Source organism: Molossus molossus, unplaced genomic scaffold (assembly GCF_014108415.1).
Source record: "Molossus molossus isolate mMolMol1 unplaced genomic scaffold, mMolMol1.p scaffold_m16_p_12, whole genome shotgun sequence".
Classification (NCBI taxonomy): Eukaryota; Metazoa; Chordata; class Mammalia; order Chiroptera; family Molossidae; genus Molossus; species Molossus molossus.
In genome coordinates, this window is record NW_023425347.1 from 86,067,115 (window position 1) to 86,087,711 (window position 20,597).

Below are 20,597 nucleotides of genomic sequence, written 5' to 3' on the forward strand. Positions count from 1 at the left end.
CAGAGTGAGCACCGGAGGGTCTGAAAAACAGACCCGTGTGACTAGGTCAGTGACAGGAGGGGAGGCAAGATGGCGCCTGAGCTCCAGTTAAGGTTTTGGTTCTACTAAGGGCAATGGAAAGGTTCTAACCTGTAAAGGGGGGGACAATAACCCCTGGGTGAAATGTGCTCAGGTGTGTGGTGGGCTCAGCACAGTGCATGTGCCCAGTGAACTTAGTTCAGCAGAAGCTGGATCCCTGCGTTTCCAGGGGCTGACCACCAGAGGGCAGTGGGGCCTTGGCACACAGTGCAGCACCCTTGGAACCCAGCTGTCCAGGGAAGCGTCTCCTTTGCTCAGCCTGGGACCTCTGTAGGGAGCAGGTTTGACTCACAAAATCTGAAGTATTCAGTGCCAAGGGACTGTAGGGAGGGGCCACGTCATCTCTACATCAATTAGTGTCACACCAAGAAACGGATGGTATGCTCAAAGGGATACTTAAGAGCCTTCAACTAAGGGATTCTTTACAGGGGTGTGGGCAGGGTTAATGGAATGTACCAGGGATGGGACCCGGAGAACTCACTACAGGAAGCCACTACGACTTCTAGACCTGAAGGGCAAGAGGGGAGAGCTGTGACCATGGGAGGGGGCTGCCCTGCTGGAGCTGGAGCCCTGGGGAGCAGAACACAGCCCCTGCAGTCAGGGATGCACTGGATAAGTATGACTGATCCTGCTGGTGCCTTAGCCAAGCCCCGCTGGAAGCCAGAAGGACAGGCATCCGAGTGGCTTCACTGAGTTCAGGCCACACAGGTCAGCCTTCCCGTAAATGGAGCAAGGGGAGAATGGGCTTAATTGAGGGGAGACAAGATATCCAAGCAGAGCAATTTCTTTTGTCCCACACCATCCATTCTTGTCCTTTAGATGAAAAACTCCTGTCACTGTTGCTTAATAGTTACAGAATTTCAGTTTGGGGTGATGAAAAGGTTTGGAAACAGATTGTGGTGATGGTTGCACAATTTTGTGAAGGTACTAAATGCCACTGGTTGTTCACTTGAATATGGTGCATTTTATGTTAGGGGAGTTTCACCTCAATTTTTTTAGATGGAAGGGAAAAAAGCTTATCCCCAACAGGGGAAACAGTCTCATCAATCACCACCTATTTGTCACATTCTCCATATCCTTATCCTTCAGTCTTACTCACCTTGAGCCTAACTTAAAACATTCATCACCGGGGCTCTTTCAATAAGACAGCAGGGGGAGCCCAGCCAGTGTTGCTCTGTGGATTGAGCATCCTCCCTTGGACTGAGAGGTGTGGATCGATTCCTGGTCAGAACACATGCCTGGGTTGTGGGCTTGTTCCTCAGTAGAGGGTGTGCAGGAGGCAGCCAATCAATGTTTTTTTTTATCCTCACCCGAGGATTTTGCATTTATCTTCAGATAGAGCCGGAGGGAGAGAGAGAAGAGAGAGCGAGAGAAACATCAATGTGAGAGAGACACATCGAGTGGCTGCCACCCACACGACCCTAACCAGGGCCGGGGACAAATTGCAACTGAGGTACATGCCCTTGGCAGGAACTGAACCCGGGACTCTCTGGTCCACAAGCCAACACTCCAACGCTGGGCCAAACCGACCAGGGCTAATTGACGTTTCTATCTGTCCCTTCTACTCCTTCTAAAAAATCAATTAAAAAGAAAAAAAAAAAAAGACAGCAGGGGGGAAATAACAAAAACCTGCTCCAGCGCCCCCTTCTGTATCTGGTCACAAGGGCTGAATTGGTGATCAGGCATCCTCCTTCCACCCCCTTCCATGTTCCTCTTAAGAGCTGCCAGCACTTTAGCTGACTGGGTTCTTTACTTGCCGGGCTGTCCTAAACCTTTATTCCTTGGCAATTCAGGTTCTTACTGGTCTTAGCTTTGTCAGGTTGCCAAGTTTCCCTTTGACTGTCATAACTGGACTGGGAGATCTGAGAGGCACCCAGTAAATCCCAGACGCCAGACGTAGCCCTTCTGCCCACCCTCCATTTTCCTCGTCATCCAGATTCGTCACTCTTTCTGGTATAGTTGACCTCCCTCTCTGCCTTTTGGATGAGCAATATGCAAAGCTCAAAATGACCATTGGGATGATATTAAAATTTAAAGAAACCACATCTGTGTTCCCTGGGGGAAGTATTTCTCTTTTGGGCACCAATGACTCCAGACCCACTGAATACAAAGTTGGGATGGAAAGCAAACATTTCTCCAGTAGGTTATTTGGAATAATAGTGAGAGGAGCCACTCCCATCTCTACACCGTGGTCCCTGGGCCTCTGGGTTCTGGCCGAGAGAGGTGCAGCCACTGACTTAAAGGACATACCGCATCCTGGCCATCAACAACCTAACCTTGCAGGTGGTGTTTCCCAGCTGGCCCTGGAACTCTATTCTATCCAGTCAGCTGCTCTGAGTGACAGGTCACATTGTAAGTCCAGTGCATTCCATGAGTGAGACCATTGCTGTATGCCCTTCACCCTAAAATGAAGATAGGCAGTGTGCGGGGTTTCATGGAATCAGGCATTCTGCAAAGTCCAGAAATGATGCTACAGAAGCAGTGCGGGCAGGGAAATAAGGGATCAGTGTAGTCAGCCTGCCAGTAGGTACCTAGCAGGTCACCCTAGAGCAGTAACTCTCAAATTTTTGGTCTCAGGAGTCCTTTACACGCTTAAAAATTATTGAAAAATTACACTAAAAATTACAAAGGTTTCTGTTTATGTGGGTTATATCTATTTTACTGGATTAGAAGTTAAAGCTTTAACTTTGGGTGGTGAACACAATACAAAATACAGATGATGTATTATAGAATTGTACACCTGAAATCTACATAATTTTATTAACCAATGTCACCCCAATAAATTCAGTTTATTTTTTTAAAATAAAGCTTTACAATATTAATTTATTTAAAACTAACAAACCCATTTCGGGTTAATATAAACATAACATTTTTAATGAAAAATAGCTTCTTCAAAACAAAAATTGTGAAAAGAGTGGAATTATTTGACATTTCTGCAAATCTCTAGAATCTGGCTTAATAGAAGATGCTAGATTCGCAAGTCTGCGTTGGCGTTCACATCTCGTGTAGCCTCTGGAAAATTCCACTCTATGCTCTTGAAAGAATGACAGTGAAAATGCCAAGAATGTCTTGGTATTAGTATGAAAGTAGATTTGGCCTCCCAAAACCCAGGAAAGAATCTTGGGGGCCCCCCAGGGGTTTGTGGTTCCCCACTGTGAGAACCATTGCCCCCGGAATGGTACCATGCAGAAAACAGCTTGTCTTTGCTGCCCGCAACTTGGGCACCCAGCAGTCCGCTTGCCAGAACAGACCTGGTAAGGGAAATGTGTTGAGCCCATGTGTATTAGTTTTCTATGGCTACTGTAATAAATTACCACAAATTTAGTGGCTTAAAACAACACAAATTTATCTTGCAGTTCTGGAAGTCGGAAGCCTGAAATGTGTCTCACTGGATTAAAATCAAGGTGTTGGCCAGGCTGTGTTCCTTCCTGGAGTCCCTAGAGGAGAATCTCTTTTCCTTGTGTTTTCCAGATTCTGATCTAGAGGCTGCCTGTATTCCTTGGCTTTTACCCTCCTTCCACCTCCAGAACCAGTCATGACCGGTCAAGTCTTTCTCACATCACACACACCACTCTGACACTGGTCCTGCCTCGGATTTCCACGTTTAAAGACCCTCGTGATTACATTGGGCCCACCCAGATAATTTAGGATAGTCTCCATATTTTTAAGGTCAGCTGATCAGCAACCTTAATTCTATCTGCTACCTTAATTCACCCTTTGCCATATAAAATATATCATATTCACAGGTCCCAAGGATTAGGACATGGACGTCTTTAGGAGGTCATTATTCTGCCCACCCCGCTATAACTAGCTCCTAGCCCTGTCACCATGGTTGCTTTTCATGGGGACCCACTGAGCAAGAACCAGGGTACCCGGGGAAAGCAGTTGACATCAGAATGGGTCACCTTGGCCACATGATCACTGAGAGCCTCCTTTAACATGGCTGCCCTCTCAGGGCATTCGTATGGGTTAAAAGTAGTTTTACCAACGGTGCCCCTTCCCAGCAGTCCACCCACAGGTCTCTCCCTTAGACCTCCTCATCACAGTCTTGGTATTTTCAAGCCCCTGACCAGCCAACCAACTTGTTAGCCTCTGCTCATGAATCAGAGTAGGTCTGTACCTTCGCTTATCTTTTCTTCCATGCAAAGTGGACAATCAGTATAACCAGAAGTTTTGCCCGTTGAGAAGTCATCCCTGCATCACTGTCTCTGAGACACCCTGAGTGTGGCTTCAATGCAGCAGTTGTCCATTTGTGGCTGGTGCTAACACACCATGCAGACTCACTTAGAAATCATGTCTGTGGTCTGGCCGGTGTGGCTCAGTGGTTGAGCATCAACCCATGCACCAGGAGGTCGCTGGTTTGATTCCTGGTCAGGGCACATGCCCAGGTTGTGGGCCCAATCCCCAGTAGGGGTCATTCAGGAGACGTCCAATTGATGTTCTCTCTCATCAATGTTTCTCTCCCTCTCCCTTCCTCTCTCTCTAAAATCAATAAAGAAAAAAATAAATAAAAAAGAAAGAAAGAAATCATGTCTGTGGCCTGGCTGGTATGGCTCACTGGTTGAGCATCGACCCATGACCAAGAGGCCGCCAGTTCGATTCCTGGTTAGGACACATGCTCAGGTTGTGAGCCCGATCCCCAGTGGAGGCATGCAGGAGGTGGCCAATCAGTGTTCTCTCCCATTGATATATATATATTTTTTTATCCTCACCCAAGGACATTTTTCCATTTTTTGTACAGATAGAGTGGGAGGGAGAGAGAGGAAGAGAGAGAGAGAGAGAAACATCGACGTGAAAGGGACACATCGAGTGGCTGCCACCCACACGACCAACCAGGGCCGGAGACAAACTGCAACCGAGGTACTTGCCCTTAGCGGGAACCGAACCCCGGTCTCTCCGGACCGCAGGCCGACGCTCTAACCACTGAGCCAAACTGGCCAGGGCTCTCCCATTGATATTTCTATCTCTCTCTCTCTCCCTCTCCCTTCTTCTCTCTCTCTGAAGTCAATAAAGAAAAAAAGAAATAACATCTGTGCTTTTTCCTCCCTGCTAACTGGTCATAGCAAATTCCTCAGCTGAGGGTGAGGGGAGAAGCAGTGAAGCCCTGAGCCTGGGCGCAGCAAGAATGTGATCCACCTGCTCCTGCAGTTTCCTTGTGCCTTCCAGACTTGCTCAGACCTGACTTCATGTGGACTCTTGTTTTTTTTTAATCCTCTCCCAGGACATTTTTCCATTTTTTGTTCAGATAGAGTGGGAGGGGGAGAGAGGAAGAGAGAGAGAGAGAGAGAGAAACATCGACGTGAAAGGGACACATCGAGTGGCTGCCACCTGCACAACCAACCAGGGTCGGGGACAAACTGCAACCGAGGTACATGCCCTCAGTGGGAACCGAACCCGGGTCTCTCCGGACCGCAGGCCAACACTCTAACCGCTGAGCCAGACTGGCCAGGGCATGTGTACTCTTTAATAACAGAATGCTACCGTGCATGTCCAATTTTTATGATTAGATGGATCAGATAATATCCAGTTCTGACTGCATGGGTCACTTGGTATCCCACAGTCAGGCATTCAGTCTCCATGTCAGTTGTAAGCCAGGAGCTGTTTTTTGTTTTTTGGAGGTCTTTTTGTTAATCCTCACCCAAGGTTATTTTTCCATTGATTTTTTTAGATAGAGTGGAAGGGAGGGAGGGAGAGAGACACATTGATTGTTTGCCTCCCTCATGACCCCAACTGGGGCTGGGAATCGAACCTGAACCCAGGTATGTGCCATTGACCAGAAATCAAACCCGTGACCCTTCAGCCCGTAGGCCGGTGCTCTAACCATTGAGCAAAACCAGCCAGGGCCAGGAGCTGTTTTTAAGTGAAGACTGGTTATTGGCAGAGAGGGCATGAATTAATCTAAAACCCTGAGGGTCTGTAACTCTACCATGACTCTCCTACTGGAACTTGTCCATACAGCAATTTGTTCTGCCATAGTCACTTCTGAATCATAAAGCTTACGTGACAGGGCAGCTTGCTCTGCAGTCTGGACCTGCTGCAGACCTCACTCAAAACTTGCAGGCCTATGGGTTTTCCAGTAAATGGTTAGCACGGCACTGACAAAGGTGGTACAGAAAATCCAGAGTCCCATCCAACATTCCGCTTCTTTCTTCATAGTGGGCAATACAGTTTCAACGATTATCTCTCACTTTGGAGAAGACATCCTGACATGCCCCAGATCACTGGATGCTCCAAAATGTTTACTGATATGACATGCCTCTCAATTTTTATGAGATTTATCACCCTTCCCTTGGCATACATATGTTCTACTAAGAATCTAAAGTGTTTGCAATTTCCTGCTCGATGGGCCCAATTACCATAATGTCATCAATATAATGGACCAGCATAATGTTTTGAGCTGTATCCGGATGACCAATGTTCCTTTGACTATAATATGACAGAAATCAGGAGACTAGACAAAGCCCTGAGGTCGTAGAGTGAAGATGTACCACTGTCTCAGATACACAAGGCAAACTATTTCTGATTATCTCACTTCGTGGAATGGAAAAGAAAGCATTTGGGGTCAAAAATGTACAACAGGCTCAAAGTTGTGTTGATTTGTTCCCGTAAAAATGTCATGTCTAGAACCACAGCTGCAGCTGACATCACACTGAACACAGTAATCTCTGGTCATTCTCCAAAGCCCACCTGGTTTTTCACCAGCCAAGTAGGTGAGTTAAACTGGGTCTTGATAGGAATGACCACATGTACATATTTCAGCTCTTTGATGGTGGCACTAACCTCTGAAGTTCTTCGGGGACGTGGCGTTGCCTCTGACTTGCTATTTTGATGGTGGTGAAGTTGTAGTTCAGGGCTTCCACTCGGCCCTTCCTTCCCTGAGAGCTGTCACACCACGAGTCAGGGAATCAGCAGGGGATTCTGCCAGTCAATTTACAGACACAGGATGGGTTTGTGGTCCCACTAGATGCACGTGGGCTTAGCACAGATTGCAAGCCTTGAACTTGTGACTCAGTGCAAGGGCAGAACTTCAGAAAGCCTCTAGGGTGGCCGTGAAGGGATCTTTGCTCTCTGGTAGCCACAAGGCACATATGGCAGAGGACCGAGCCTGGGACCTGACTGTCAGGGTCCCAAGGTTGCAGAGCCAATGAGATGAGCAGCCCCACCATTTGGAAGGACACTGGTTACAAAGGAATGGGACCCCAGACAGGGGATGGGGATATTTGGGTAGAATTTTGAAACCCCAATACCTCCTGAATGTTCCTTGGAGAAGGCAGCACCCCCTGGCCTCAGCCTGAGGAAGCCAGCCTTTCCCAGCATAAAAACCTTTCAGTGACTTCACAGGGGCGCCGATTTTCCTCAGGATGCACCCCCATCACCTCTCATTGCCTCCAGGCCAATAGAGAGAATTATATCTCAGTAGAGCTCAATCCAAGGCTTTCCATCTGTTTTCCTTGTTCTCTGTGTGTTTCCAGGGCAATCAGATGTAGCCTCAGAAGGCCACCCCAGTCTTTGTAATCACTACTGTCACCATAGTGACTAAGTGCCATAGGCTCTTGTTCTCCCAATATGTTACCAGTCTGTCTCTAGCCCCCACCATCCCAAAGTCTGTCACTGTGACACCACTGCAAGCCACAGATCACCACTGCCCATCACCCCGTCACGGAGGCTATTCGTGCACTAATCAAGATGTGTGAGCAGCCCTGGCCGGTTTGGCTCAGCGGTTAGAGCGTCCACCTGCGGTCCCGAGAGACCCGGGTTCGGTTCCCCGCTAAGGGCATGTACCTCGGTTGCAGTTTGTCCCCGGCCCTGGTTGGTCGTGCGGGTGGCAGCCACTCGATGTGTCCCTTCACATCGATGTTTCCCTCTCTCTCTCTTCCTCTCTCTCCCTCCCACTCTATCTGTACAAAAAAATGGAAAAATGTCCTCGGGTGAGGATAAAAAAAAAAAAAAAAAAGATGTGTGAGCAACCCAGTCCCTGATTCCGGAATCCCATCCGAGGACCTGTTTCCCAGGGCTATCCTGGTACCCATTTTGTAGCAGTCAGGGCCCTGGATAGAAACAGATGGCGCACTTAAGGGGGTAATCAAAAAGGGTTTGAGGAAGGGACTGTTACAAAATCGTGGGCAGAGTTAAAGGAACCGAAAAAGGCTGGGGAAGCGCGGGGAGGGAGGGGCTAGCAGCAGCCTTGGGGAAGGTCCTCCTCTGTTGACCAGCGCAGAATGGAGAAAGTGAAGAGTGGGCCCGCAAATAGGCCGAGAGCGCGCGGGTGCATGCGTGCGGACACGTGCCTGTGTGCGCGTGCGTCGTGCGTGTGTCGATGTGGAGAGAGGGAAGCACAGAGCACAGAACTGACAGGCTAGTGGGGCGGACACACTCGGACTCATTTCCTCATCTGTAACAGGGAGTCCTAATTTCTACCCACGATGTAAGCTCAGTAAAAGCATCATGTGAGAGCCAGGAAAGCAATTTTCCATCAAGAAATATATTTTTTATTTGAAAGAAAAATTTTTTTCTTTATTAATTTTAGAGATAGAGGAAAGGAGAGGGAGAGAGAGATAGAAACATCAATGGAAGAGAACATTGATTGGTCGCCTCCTGCATGCCCCCCACTGGGGATCTGGCCCACAACCTGGGCATGTGCCCTGACCGGAAATTGAACTGGTGACCTCTTGGTGCATGGGTCAATGCTCAACCACTGAGCCCCACTGGCTGGGCTATTTTTTAATACTTAATTTATTAATTATTTATTACAGATGTCTCTCCTTTTTCTCCCTGTGACACCCTCCTCCCTGCCACTCCTGTACCCCCCCCCCCCCACCTCACCACACTGTTGTCTGTGTCCATTGGTTATACATATATGCATATAAGTTCTTTGGTTTGTTTTTTCTTACCCCCTCACCCCCCTTCCCTCTAAGGTTTGTCAGTCTGTTCCCTATTTCCATGTCTCTGGATCTATTTGTTCATCAATTTATTTTGTTCATTATATTCCATAAATAAGTGAGATCATGTGATACTTGTCTTTCTCTGACTGGCTTATTTCACTTAGCGTAATACTCTCCAGGTCCCTCCATGTCATCTCAAAGGGTAAGAGATCTTTCTTCCTTACAGCTGCATAGTACTCCATTGTGTAAATGTACTACAGCCTTTATATCCATTCGTCTACTGATGGACCAAGGAATACTTTTTGGGGGCCCACTGTGTGCTGTTCTCTGTGCTCGGGGAAAGAATAGGAGTGGGAAGGGACACTTATGGAGAGTTAAAACACACCTCTTTAGCCTCCAGGGCACTTCAGGACAGAGGACCGTGGAAATTGAACTGAGCAGCCAAAGTCCCTGGACCTGGTCCCGGGTAGAAAGTCTAGGGTGGCAGAGAGAGAGAGAAGGGGCCACGCATCTCTAGAGCTGTTTCTTCTTCCAGTCCCAAAGGAGCCGGATACTACCCTAATGTGGTCAAAGTCTGCTGACTGGGCTTGTGCCCCAGAGGACACCAACCAGACTCACTGCTTCAGCAAACCAGCCTGGGTCCACCGGCTGACTTTCCAGGCCCACCAGCTAGCCCCCCAGTGTCCCGTTTGCCTAGCCTGTTCCACTGGTCCTGTGTTGCTGTAGTATCTGAATTTGAGCATAAACAGTGTGATGCTAGATGTGCATTAGTTTGAGCTTTGCCCCAGGGGCAGACAGGTGTTCAGACTGGAAGTTCACACTGAGAGGGGAGAGAGAGGGTGGAGGTTATTGGTCCTCATTTAGCCAGCAGGGCCACTCTCCAGTCCTGGCCACTACCAGAGCTTCATTCGGTTTATTTCATTTCCCACCCAATTCTGAAATAATTGGTCCAGATTGTTGGGGCTACTGTGCTGCCTGCAGTCATTCAGTGACCTAGTCCCTTCCATCTTGCTGCTCTGACATGCCCTAAGGTGTTGTCCTCATCATCATGATCAAAACATGGTCCATGTTTAGCCCAATGGAAGGAAAACTTGTGAAGAAGAATGTATCACCCTGGCCAATGTGGCTCAGTTGGTTGAGCATTGTCCCAGGCACTGAAAGGTTGCTGGTTTGATTCCCAATCAGGGCACATGCCTGGGTTGCAGTTTTGATCCCTGGTAGGAAGTGTACAGGAGGCAACCAATTGATGCTTTGCTCTCACACCAATGTTTCTCTCTCTCTCCCTCTCCCTTTCTCTAAAAACCAATAAAAATATTTAACAAAAAGAAGAAGAATGTGTCGCCCTGGCTGGTTTGGCTCAGCAGTTAGAGTGTTGGCCCATGGACCAAAGAGTCCCAAGTTCAATTCCGGCCAAGGGCACATACCTCAGTTGTGGTTCGTCCGCAGCCCTGGTTAGGATCATGCAGGTGGTAACCAATCGATGTGTCTCTCTCACATCAATGTTTCTCTCTCTCTCTCCCTCCCTCCCACTCTGCCTGAAGATAAATGTAAAAACATCCTCGGGTAAGGATTAAAAAGAGAAGGAGGAGGAGGAGGAGAATGTGTCTACATTTGAAGCCTGTGCTTGGAGGTTATACATATGCCTTTTGCTCACATTCACTGACAATACCTATCATATAGCCTCACCCCACCACAAGGGAGGCTGGGAAATGCAGTTTCTAGCTGGGCAGATAAGGAACTCTACTACTAATATAAAAGGAGAGAACATGTTTCGGTAAACATCTAGCAGTCTTTGCCACAGGGGCAGTTTAGAAAATAAGCATGGTAATTGTCATATGTGATGTCATAAATTATTAAATTATGATGATTTCCCCCCTTTGAACATTACCTGTTAGTCTTGATTTTTACATATTATAACTAATTTGCCAAGTAACATCATAGTATATAATTCTTTGGAAGTAAAGTTTCTGGTAAGCATCTTCCTAAAAACATCTTTCTGAAAAGAACCGATAAACTTGTAATGAATAATCAGGCAAAATCTAAGTGAAATGAGAGAGAAAGCCAACGTCTGGAACTATTTTTCCCTGTGGTCACTTGCCAACAAGGCACATAGGCGCTTTGTGATGTTCTCACAAAGCCCCAGACATAACAAAGAAGGAGAATCTGATCAGGGACCCCAAAGGGCCACACTCTCAGCACAAGAGTGAACCAGAAGAAACCAACCCCGCACCACCAGGCGACTGCAAGGAACTCTGCCATGATACAACAAAGATCGTGCAGGAGGAAAATGTCATATCCCTGAGAAGTTGCCCTCTGACGCTCTCCCTTATGCAGAATTACATACCAAATTCACATTACCTAGCATGGTCTGCAAACATTCAGAGTGTACATTTAGTTTAAAATGAACAAGGGAACTAGGTACCATGCGTTACCATAAAGGAAAAGATAGATACATTTAATTATATCAAAATTCAGAAACTCCATAAAGAGATTGAAAAGGTAAGCCCTACAACAGAATAATACTAGAGCACATATCGCTGATAGAGGAGTCCTATCTCAAATACATGTAACTCCTTCAAACGCACAAGAAAAGACAAACGCATCCAATAGAAAAATGAAATTCAATATGTACTTCATATAAGAAAAGAAAATCCTAATGGCTAGTAAATACATGGAAATGTGCTTAACTCCAGGAATAATCAGGAAAGTGCAGAAACTATACTGAAATTCCACTGTACACACACCAGTTGGGTACAATTCAAGTCTCACAGACCAAGTAGTGACAAGTGTGTGGAACAACAGAAACACTCATACCTGCTGGTGAATATTAGCCCAACTACTTTGGGGGTAAGTTTGGCATTTTCCAGTAAAGTGGTATAAATACTCATACCCTGTACCCCAACACCACCACATTGGAAAAATGCCCAAAGAAGTACATGCACTGTGCACCAGGAAGCATGTACAGAAATGTTCAGAGGAGCCCGGGCCGGGTGGCTCAGTTAGTTGGGGTGTTGTCCTATACACCAGAAGGTTGCAGGTTTGATTCACTGTCAGGACACATACCTAGGTTATGGGTTTGGTCCCTGGTCGAGGTGCATGCAGGAGGCAACCAATCGATGTTTTTCTCTCACAATGATGTTTTTCTTTCTCTCTCAAATCAATACAAACATTTAAGAAAAAAAGAAAAAGAAAAAGAAAGGAGAAATGTTAGGCCCAGCCGGTTTGGCTCAATGAATTGAGCATCTTCCCATGGACTGAGAGGTTCCAGTTTGATTCCCCGTCAGGGCACATGCCTGGGTTGCAGGCTCCGTCCCCAGCAGGGGGCCTGCAGGAGGCAGCCAATGGATGTTTCTCCCTTACATTGATGTTTCTATCTCTCTTTCCCTTCCTCTCTCTCTAAAATATCAATAAAATAAAAAGAAATGTTCAGAGGAGAATTATTTATGTAGCTCAAAACTGGAAACAATCAAAATGCCTATCAACAGTAGATAAATTTTGTTATATCATACCGTGGAAGGTTAAACAGCAATGAAAATAAACAAACTACATGGATTAATGTTATAAATCAAGTGCTAAGCAAAAGAAGCAAGACACAAAAGGTACATAGGGAATCATGCCATTTATATAAAATTCAAAACCAGAAAACCCTAAACTGTATTGTATGAGGATGGATAAACTATAAAGAACCGTAAAACCATAACACAAAGCAGAGATATCCATGAATACAAGAATGATTACCCCTAGGAGGAAAGGAGGGGTGTGATGGAGAAGGGATTCCTGTGGGGCTGGCAATAGTCTACTTGTTGATTTGGGTGGTGATTACACAGATGTTTGTTTTATAATTATACGTTATACTGTGCAGTTGTATTTAACACACCTTTCTGTGAGTTATATATTTTACAATTTGGTCTTTAAACAGAACGAAGATAGTATGAACAACTTTATGCTGATATACTTGAAAATTTAGGCAAAAGAGATAAATGTCTAGACAACTATTACTTTGCAAAACTGAAGCAAAGAGAAATGAGATATCTGAATAGTTCTATAATTAGTAATCTATTGCTATGTAACAGATTACCACAAGTTTAGCAATTTAGAAAAGCACATTTATAACCTGGTGATCTCTGTGGGTTGAGGGTCTGGGTGCATCTGAGCTGGGTGCTCTGGGTCAGGACCTCTCACAAGGCTGCAGTTGTGAGAGGGTCTCATCCGAAGGCTCAGTTAGGGAAGGATCCACATCCAAGTTCATGTGATTGTTGGCAGGGTCCATTTCCTTATGGGTTGCTGGCTGCTGGCCTGAGGCTGCTGTTTCCGGCCACGTGGACCTCTTTAACACAGCCACTTGCTTCATCGAAGGGTGCAAGCCAGAAAAAGCCTGTTGTGAGACAGATCTTAGAATCTGTAACCTAGTCATGGAAATGACGTTCCATCATCTTTGCCATATTATATTGGTTAGAATATTTTCCCAAACTGCCTGAGCTACTTTATCCTCCCATCAACACTAGAAGAGTATTTCAGTTACTTCATGTCTTCATCAGCTCTTGGGGTTGGTGGTCTTTTCATTCTTAGCCATTCTGATGGGTTGTGAGTGGCATCTCATTGTGGCTTCAATTTACACTTTCTTGATGACTAATAATGTTGAATATCTTGTCTTATGCTTATTGGCCATGTGCATATTTTTCTCTGTGAAGTAACTATTCAACTCCTTTGCCCATTAAAAAAAAAATGTTATTATTATTGAATTTTAGAAATACTTTATATTTTCCGGAAACAAGTCACTTGCCAAGATACATGCTTTACAAATATTTTTTTCCACTCTATGGCTTGTATATTCAATTTCTTAACGATGACTTTTGATGAGCAGTTTTAAATTATGATGAAGTCTAATTTATTGTCATTAGTTATTGCTTTCTGTGTCCAGTCTAAGAAACATTTGCCTACCTCCAGATTGCAATGCTTTCCTCCTATGTTTTCTTCTAAAAGCTTTACGGTTTTAGTTCTACATTACATTTCAACAACTGCTAAGAGTTAGATGCCCTCCCCCCCCCTTTAAATGCCACAGAAAGGCTAAGTAACTTGCACGTGGGCACACACACCCTTAGTAAGTAATTGCTGGGACTGGAATCCAGATCAGATACGAGACCCAAACTCTGACACAGCATTATGGACTGCTTTCAAAAGGTGTGTTGCCCTGGCCAGTTTTGCTCAGTGGTTAGAGTGTCGGCCTGCAGACCAATGAGTCGCGGGTTCGATTCCAGTCAAGGGTACGTACCTCGGTTACAGTTCGTCCCAGGCCATGGGGTCGTGCAAGAAGCAACCATCCAATGTGTTTTTCTCACGTCGATGTTTCTCTCTCTCTCTCTCCCTCCCTCCTACTCTATCTGAAGATAAATAGAAGAAAAAAAAAAGTCCTTGGGTGAAGATTGAAAAAAAGTGTGGGGAAGGGAGGAAATCAGACCAAACTATTCTCTAGGGCCAGTGGCCTCTGTCGTTTCCTACAGAGAGAGAGCTGGGCACCAGGAGCTGGAGAAGGAGGGAGGAAAGGCTGAAGGACTTGGGCTCGTGGATTGGTCTAGGATCTGGACTGGCCTGACCAGGCTTCCTCTGACTGTCCTAGTCTAGCCCCACCACCCTCCACAAGACCCAGGGGCTTCCGATCCCGTTGGTCCTTTAAGGACAGTATTTCTTTCTGATACTACCTATTTTATGTTCCTTGTTCTTACAGCCCCACAGCTGGAGGATTCATTCATGACTCAAATCTTTATTCCTGAAGAATCACAAACCCTGGGTATAGGGGTGAACATATTCTGTTGACTTTTACCACCGGGCCCAGGGGAACAAGGAGTTATCTCAGGCTCTCTCCAGATTCCTCCCCATCTCTGCTTTATAGCGGCCTCCATTTCTTTTTCATAGCCAAGGTCAACATCCCAGCCGATACCATAACCCACCTTGTTACTTGTTTTCTCAGTGGCCAGTGACAGGCTCAGCTTCTACTTCAGAGAAATCATTTTTGCATCTCTTGATGGACCCAGTTCTTCCCTGGGTGCTAAGCATGTGCCACTCCAATCTCCTCTCGCTGGCTTCCCAGATCCACATGTCTGACGCCAGGAGAACTAGCACATGCATTGTCACTGGCTCAGTGTACTCCACAATCTGCTGACCAGCAGGTCCCACGGGGTGGAATCTCTCAGCTCACACCATGACCAGGCCTGCAGGAGGGTGCTCCACCAAGAGTGAAGGCCACCTAGTCTGGGTGATGGGTACAAGGAAAGACCAGTGAACCCCACGGGGACTGGCCTATTAGCATACGTCTTTGGTCCTCATAGAAACACGAGCCTCTTGGTGTTAGAAAATGCCTAACAGTGGCATCAGTAGGTTTATGAGTCGAGGTGCAGAGGGAGGATGAGAAAACAAACACAACTCTACAATAGGATCAATTGCAGGTGGACAAATGGCTGCCCCTCCATGAAGGAGGGAGTTTGTGTAATCAGGCTGTGAAATCAGGAAAAATATATATTGGTTTCTGGCACAGAGCTCCTAAAACCTTGTAATTTGATAAGTGATAAGAGCACTTTTTCATAAGTGATAGGATCATCTTTTGTTCTATTACAGCAACTCTGGGTGGGCTACTGGATGGCTCCCGGGTGGCGGCTGGTCACCAAAAAAAAAAAAAAACAAGCCATGGCCTTGGCCAGTTTGGCTCAGCGGTTAAAGCATCAGCTCACAGACCAGAGAGTCGTGGGTTCGATTCCTGTCAAGGGTATGTACCTCAGTTGCAGTTCGGTCCCCAACCCCAGTTGGAATCATGCAGGAGGTAACTGATGTGTCTCTCTCACATCGACGTCTCCCCCCCACCCCCCGACTCTATCTGAAGATAAATGTAAAAAAAATGTCCTTGGGTGAGGATTAAAAAACAACAACAAAAAAAAGCCATGATCAGCAGCTTAAATTTTTCAGCACCACCCAACCAGTGGATTGAGCGTCATTCCATGGACTCAGAGGTCCTGGTTTGATTCCCAGTCAGGGCACATGCCCAGGGGCATGTGGGAAGAGGCCGATTGATGTTTCTCTCTCACATCAATGTTTCTATCTCTCTCTCCCTTCCTCTCTCTCTAAAAAAAATCAATAAAAACATATTTAAAAAATTTTTTCAGCACCACCAATCATTTTTCAGAGAGGGGAGATGGGGTTAATGATGGATCAAGCCTACATGAAGCCTCCATAAACTCCCAATAGTATGGGATTTGGAGACTTCCAGGTGGGTGAGCACACCACGTACCAGGAGGGTGATGCAGCCCAACTCCAAGGGGACAGAAGCTCCCGCACTTGGGAACCTCCCAGACCTCGCTCTATGTACTTCACCTGGTGCTCATCTGTATCCTCTACCATATCCTTTCAAAAACTGGTAAAGGTAGATAAGTGTTTCCCTGAGTTCTGTGAGCCTCTCCAGCAAACTAATCAAATCCAAGGGGGAGGAGGTCATGGGAACCTCTGATTTGTAGCCAAGTCATACAGACGTTGTGGGTAACCTGGGGCCCTCCTACTTATGATTGGCTTCTGAAGTGGGGAGCAGTCTCCTGGGACTGAGCCCTTAACCTGTGTTATCTGACACTATCTCCAGGTACTAGCATCAGAATTAAGTTAAATTGCAGGACACCCAGCTGGTGTCGTGGAGAATTGCTCAGTGTGGGGGAAAACTCCCACACATTTGCTGACCAGAAGTATCAGTGTGAAGTGTTTTGTGTGAGTAGGAAAGGAGACACAGGAGAGAAAGACACAGAGTAAGGACTGGTTTTTTCCCAACACTGAAGAAAGAACTGCGTAGGTTTTAACAAAACACAAGCTGTCACTCGATGACTGACTGAACCTCAAAGACACAGACTTGGACACTCAGAGGTGGTGGTGGCCAGGCCGGCTGAGGTAGGGCAATTCATGCTGGTGAGGCGGGCAGAGCCTTCATCCCGCCTCCGTGGCCGTTGTTCTCGGGCCCATGGATTAGGTTCTTGACCAGCGGTGGCTTATGGGAGACTCTCAGAACCCAGGACATCACCGTGTAACAATTTGTCCTCCTCTTGGGAAGCAGATGGAATTAATAAACTGTGACTATCAAGCAAGTTATACCAGGAGATAAATTATACATATTGCAACAAGGGGAAAGAGAACATGTGATGTTTGCAAAATTCTTACAGGAATTTGTCCTTGTCCTGGAAAAAGGTGCTGGCTTGCTGTTTAACGTTTCTATTAGACAGCTGAGGCTCCTTGCACCTCAAATGAGATAAGAAAGTCATGCTGGGATGTCACCTCTGTAGCTGCCTTACACTAGTTGGAGACACAAACAAGTTACGAACAATTCTGTCCCCAGGGAATAATAGCCACATGTTGCTTAGTATCACCTGAGATCATGCTAATGGGGCGGAGAAAAGCCTGTGAATGGTCTGTATCTTTTGTCCTCAAATTTAAAAAAAAATATTTTTTTTTCTTTATTGATTTTAGAGAGAGGAAGGGAGAGGGAGAGAGAGAGAGAGAAACATTGATGAGCGAGAACATCGATTGGCTGCCTCCTGCACGCCCCCCCACTGGGGATCAGGCCTACAACCTGGGCATGTGTCCTGACTGGGAATCAAACCAGCGACCTCTTGGTGCATGGGTCGATGCCCAATCACTGAGCCACACAGATCGGGCTTTTGTCCTCAAATTTAAGACTCATTGCAATTAGAAGTATCACAGGTAAGGCCCAGCTGAAGCTGAGACACCGTCCTGAATTTTCCAGGCCCTATAAACAGAGACGGGGAGATGGTAGTGACACCCGCAGGTGTCCCCTGATTGCTAAGCACTGCCCTTCAAGGGATGCTCTCTGATGGACAGTCACTTCGCACATGCATTCTCTCACAATCTGGGCCCACTCGGAGTCTAACCACATAGCATCTCCCTCCTTCCACAGCCCTGCCACACGGCAAGGCCCCCAGCTGCCCAGAGCTGACACAGAGCGCGACCTCAGGCTGCTTCTCCTTCCGCGCACAGTGGACAACACCCTGTGATGCCCGAAGCCCTGGGATGGTTTCTCGTCCCTGTCGCTGCAGGAAACGAGCAGCAGCGTCACCGCGATCGATTTCTGGCTGGGGCTGGCTGCTTGCAGACCATCTGTTAACAGGCTGTGGAGAGAGCTCAGAATTGTCTGAGAAATTACCTCAAAGGCTCATCCTGGGTTACCTGGCAACTAGCAAGCCAACCAATGGCTCCCTGTCCCTAAGGAGGGGCTGTGCCTGAACTCAACCTCCCTCGGGCTGAGAGTAAGGTGGGGCACAGGGCCGAGGCCTCTGGGCCACTTTCTTAAACAGGTGACACTTCAGTTCAGACTGCTTAGCATTCATCCCCCATACTCCGTCACCCCCAAGGTCACTCTCACACACGCCAGTGAAAAGGGAGAACATGGCAGGGGACCCAGTGCTGCTGCTGTTCTGCCTGTGAGTTCCGGTGTTGCTGCGAGTGTCCCCAGCTCTTTGCATGGCACAGACTAGAGTTTTCAATCCTTGGGCAACTGGTCGCAGAGACCTGCACCTGAGGTGGAGCGGGAGGGGGGCAGCTGGAAGCCGAGAGGGACTCCGGGGGGTGAACTGCATGCTCAGCAGCTGCCTGGGCTTCAGGATGTGCCTGGACCGTCCCTCTCCCACACGGGCCTTCTCCCCTTGATGACAGCTGCTGCTGGGCAGACCTGACTTTGTGGCAAGGTCAAACAGCACTCAGCTCTCATCACATGGTCCCCAGGTGCCTCATGTCAGGCTCTCAGTCTCCCCAGGGCCCAGCAGCTTATGAAAGCAATGAGCTGCTTCTCCGAAGGAGAACTGGCCTGCAGAAGGAGGCACATCTTTGCTTTAAAATCCTGGCTCCTGGGCTGAGCTTTGCCTCCTGGGGCTTGTCCCAGGCTCCATAAGGACATCTCAATATTCCACAGACACTCAGGGCCTCACAGGATTCCAGCTTTGGAGCAGCTGCCACATGTGAGGGCAGAGCTGAGGAGGCAGCTGGCCCTCCACCCTCCCCAGGAACCCCGGGGACAGAGCTGCCTCCTGGGAGAGCCTGCACAGCACCTGCCTCAGGAGGTGGACGCAGACTAGCTGGGCCTTCGCCTGGACCTCTGCCCAGAAGCCTCCCCCTCCCCAGAGTCCCCTATTGGGACTCTGAGCTCTACCTGCCTTTAGTTCCACCTGGGGGATCAGAATGGACCCCTGATCTTCTTAAGACTCATTAGAGGAAATAGAATAACACACTATGTTCGCACTTGAGTGGACGTCAGAACCCTCTGCGTGGGCAGCTTGCTTACAATAGAATGGCCCAGGCCCCAGCTCCGGAGTCTGAATCAGCAGAACTGATGGGGGACACAAGTACACATTTAACCAAGCCCCCGACCCTGTGATTCTCATTCAGGCAGCCTGCCATCTACACTGGTGGAACGCCCCAGGGCCAGGCAAATCTGGGTCCAAATCCAAGTTCTGTTCCTGTATCAGTTTGGAATCATTTCAGCTATGAGTGATGGATATCCCCAAACAACAGTGTTCTAAACAAGGTAGAAGCTTACTACTTCCATGTGAATGTCTCAGAATGCAGTCCAGGCTGGTACCACAATCATTAAGGACATAGACTTTTTCTATCGTGTTAACAGTTCCAAAGTCTTCCGCATTCATCTTTTGCCTCTTGGTCCAAAATGACTGCTCCAGCTCCAGCCATCATGCTTGTGTTTCATCTAGCAGAAATGAGGGAGGGGAGGAGCACACTCCCTCCATTTATGGGCAATTCATTGAAGTTGCAGTAACTACTTCTACTTATATTCCATTGGCCAGAACTTGGTCATATGGCTTAGATATACTACAAGGGAGATTTGTCTATATGATGACTTAGCCACAGAAAGTGTCCAAAATAGCTAAAACAGAGGGGCAGGGTGAGGGAAGTGAGTGATAAAATCAGCTAACATCACTTGTGTACTCACCGCTGCCAGTCACTGTCCCAAGCACTTTCTACACAACTATGAATTTTATTCTTCTAACACACCTGAGAGTTAGGTCCTACCATTCCTTGTGCCATAATAGGGTCACACACCTATTCCGAACTCACGCAGACTGAAAGATTAGCCTTGCCTGCTTAACCCTAAGTAACTCTCAGCAAGTCCTTTGCTGGCAAAAGAGAGTAGGAAAATCATACTCTCAGACCAGATACAATTGACATCCCCCCAAGACCTGGGTACAATGCCCCCCAAAACCTTGACAGAGTTAGGCCCCTGCCAGCCTAGAAGAAGGGGTACGTGCTGCCCTGAGGTCTAGCAACCAGGTGTCAGCAGGGGTGTCCCATGAGACAGAGGTAAGTTTTTCTCAAACCCCATCTTGTGCCCTATGGACATGCTAGAGGTTTCTAGTGCGGGCTTCTTGCTTCTGCTCAATTCTTACGTTTGTGGGTGTTTGGAGCATAGGGGTGCAATTGCTCTGGCACCTCAGAGTGGTGGTCTGCTATTGGCACAGTGCTGGGCACAAACTAGATGCTCCATAAATGCTTGTTGAAAAATAATGGTAATAAATATTATTTAATCCTCACCCAAGGATATGTTTTTAATTGGTTTGAGAGAAAGAAGGGAGAGAGAGAAAAAAA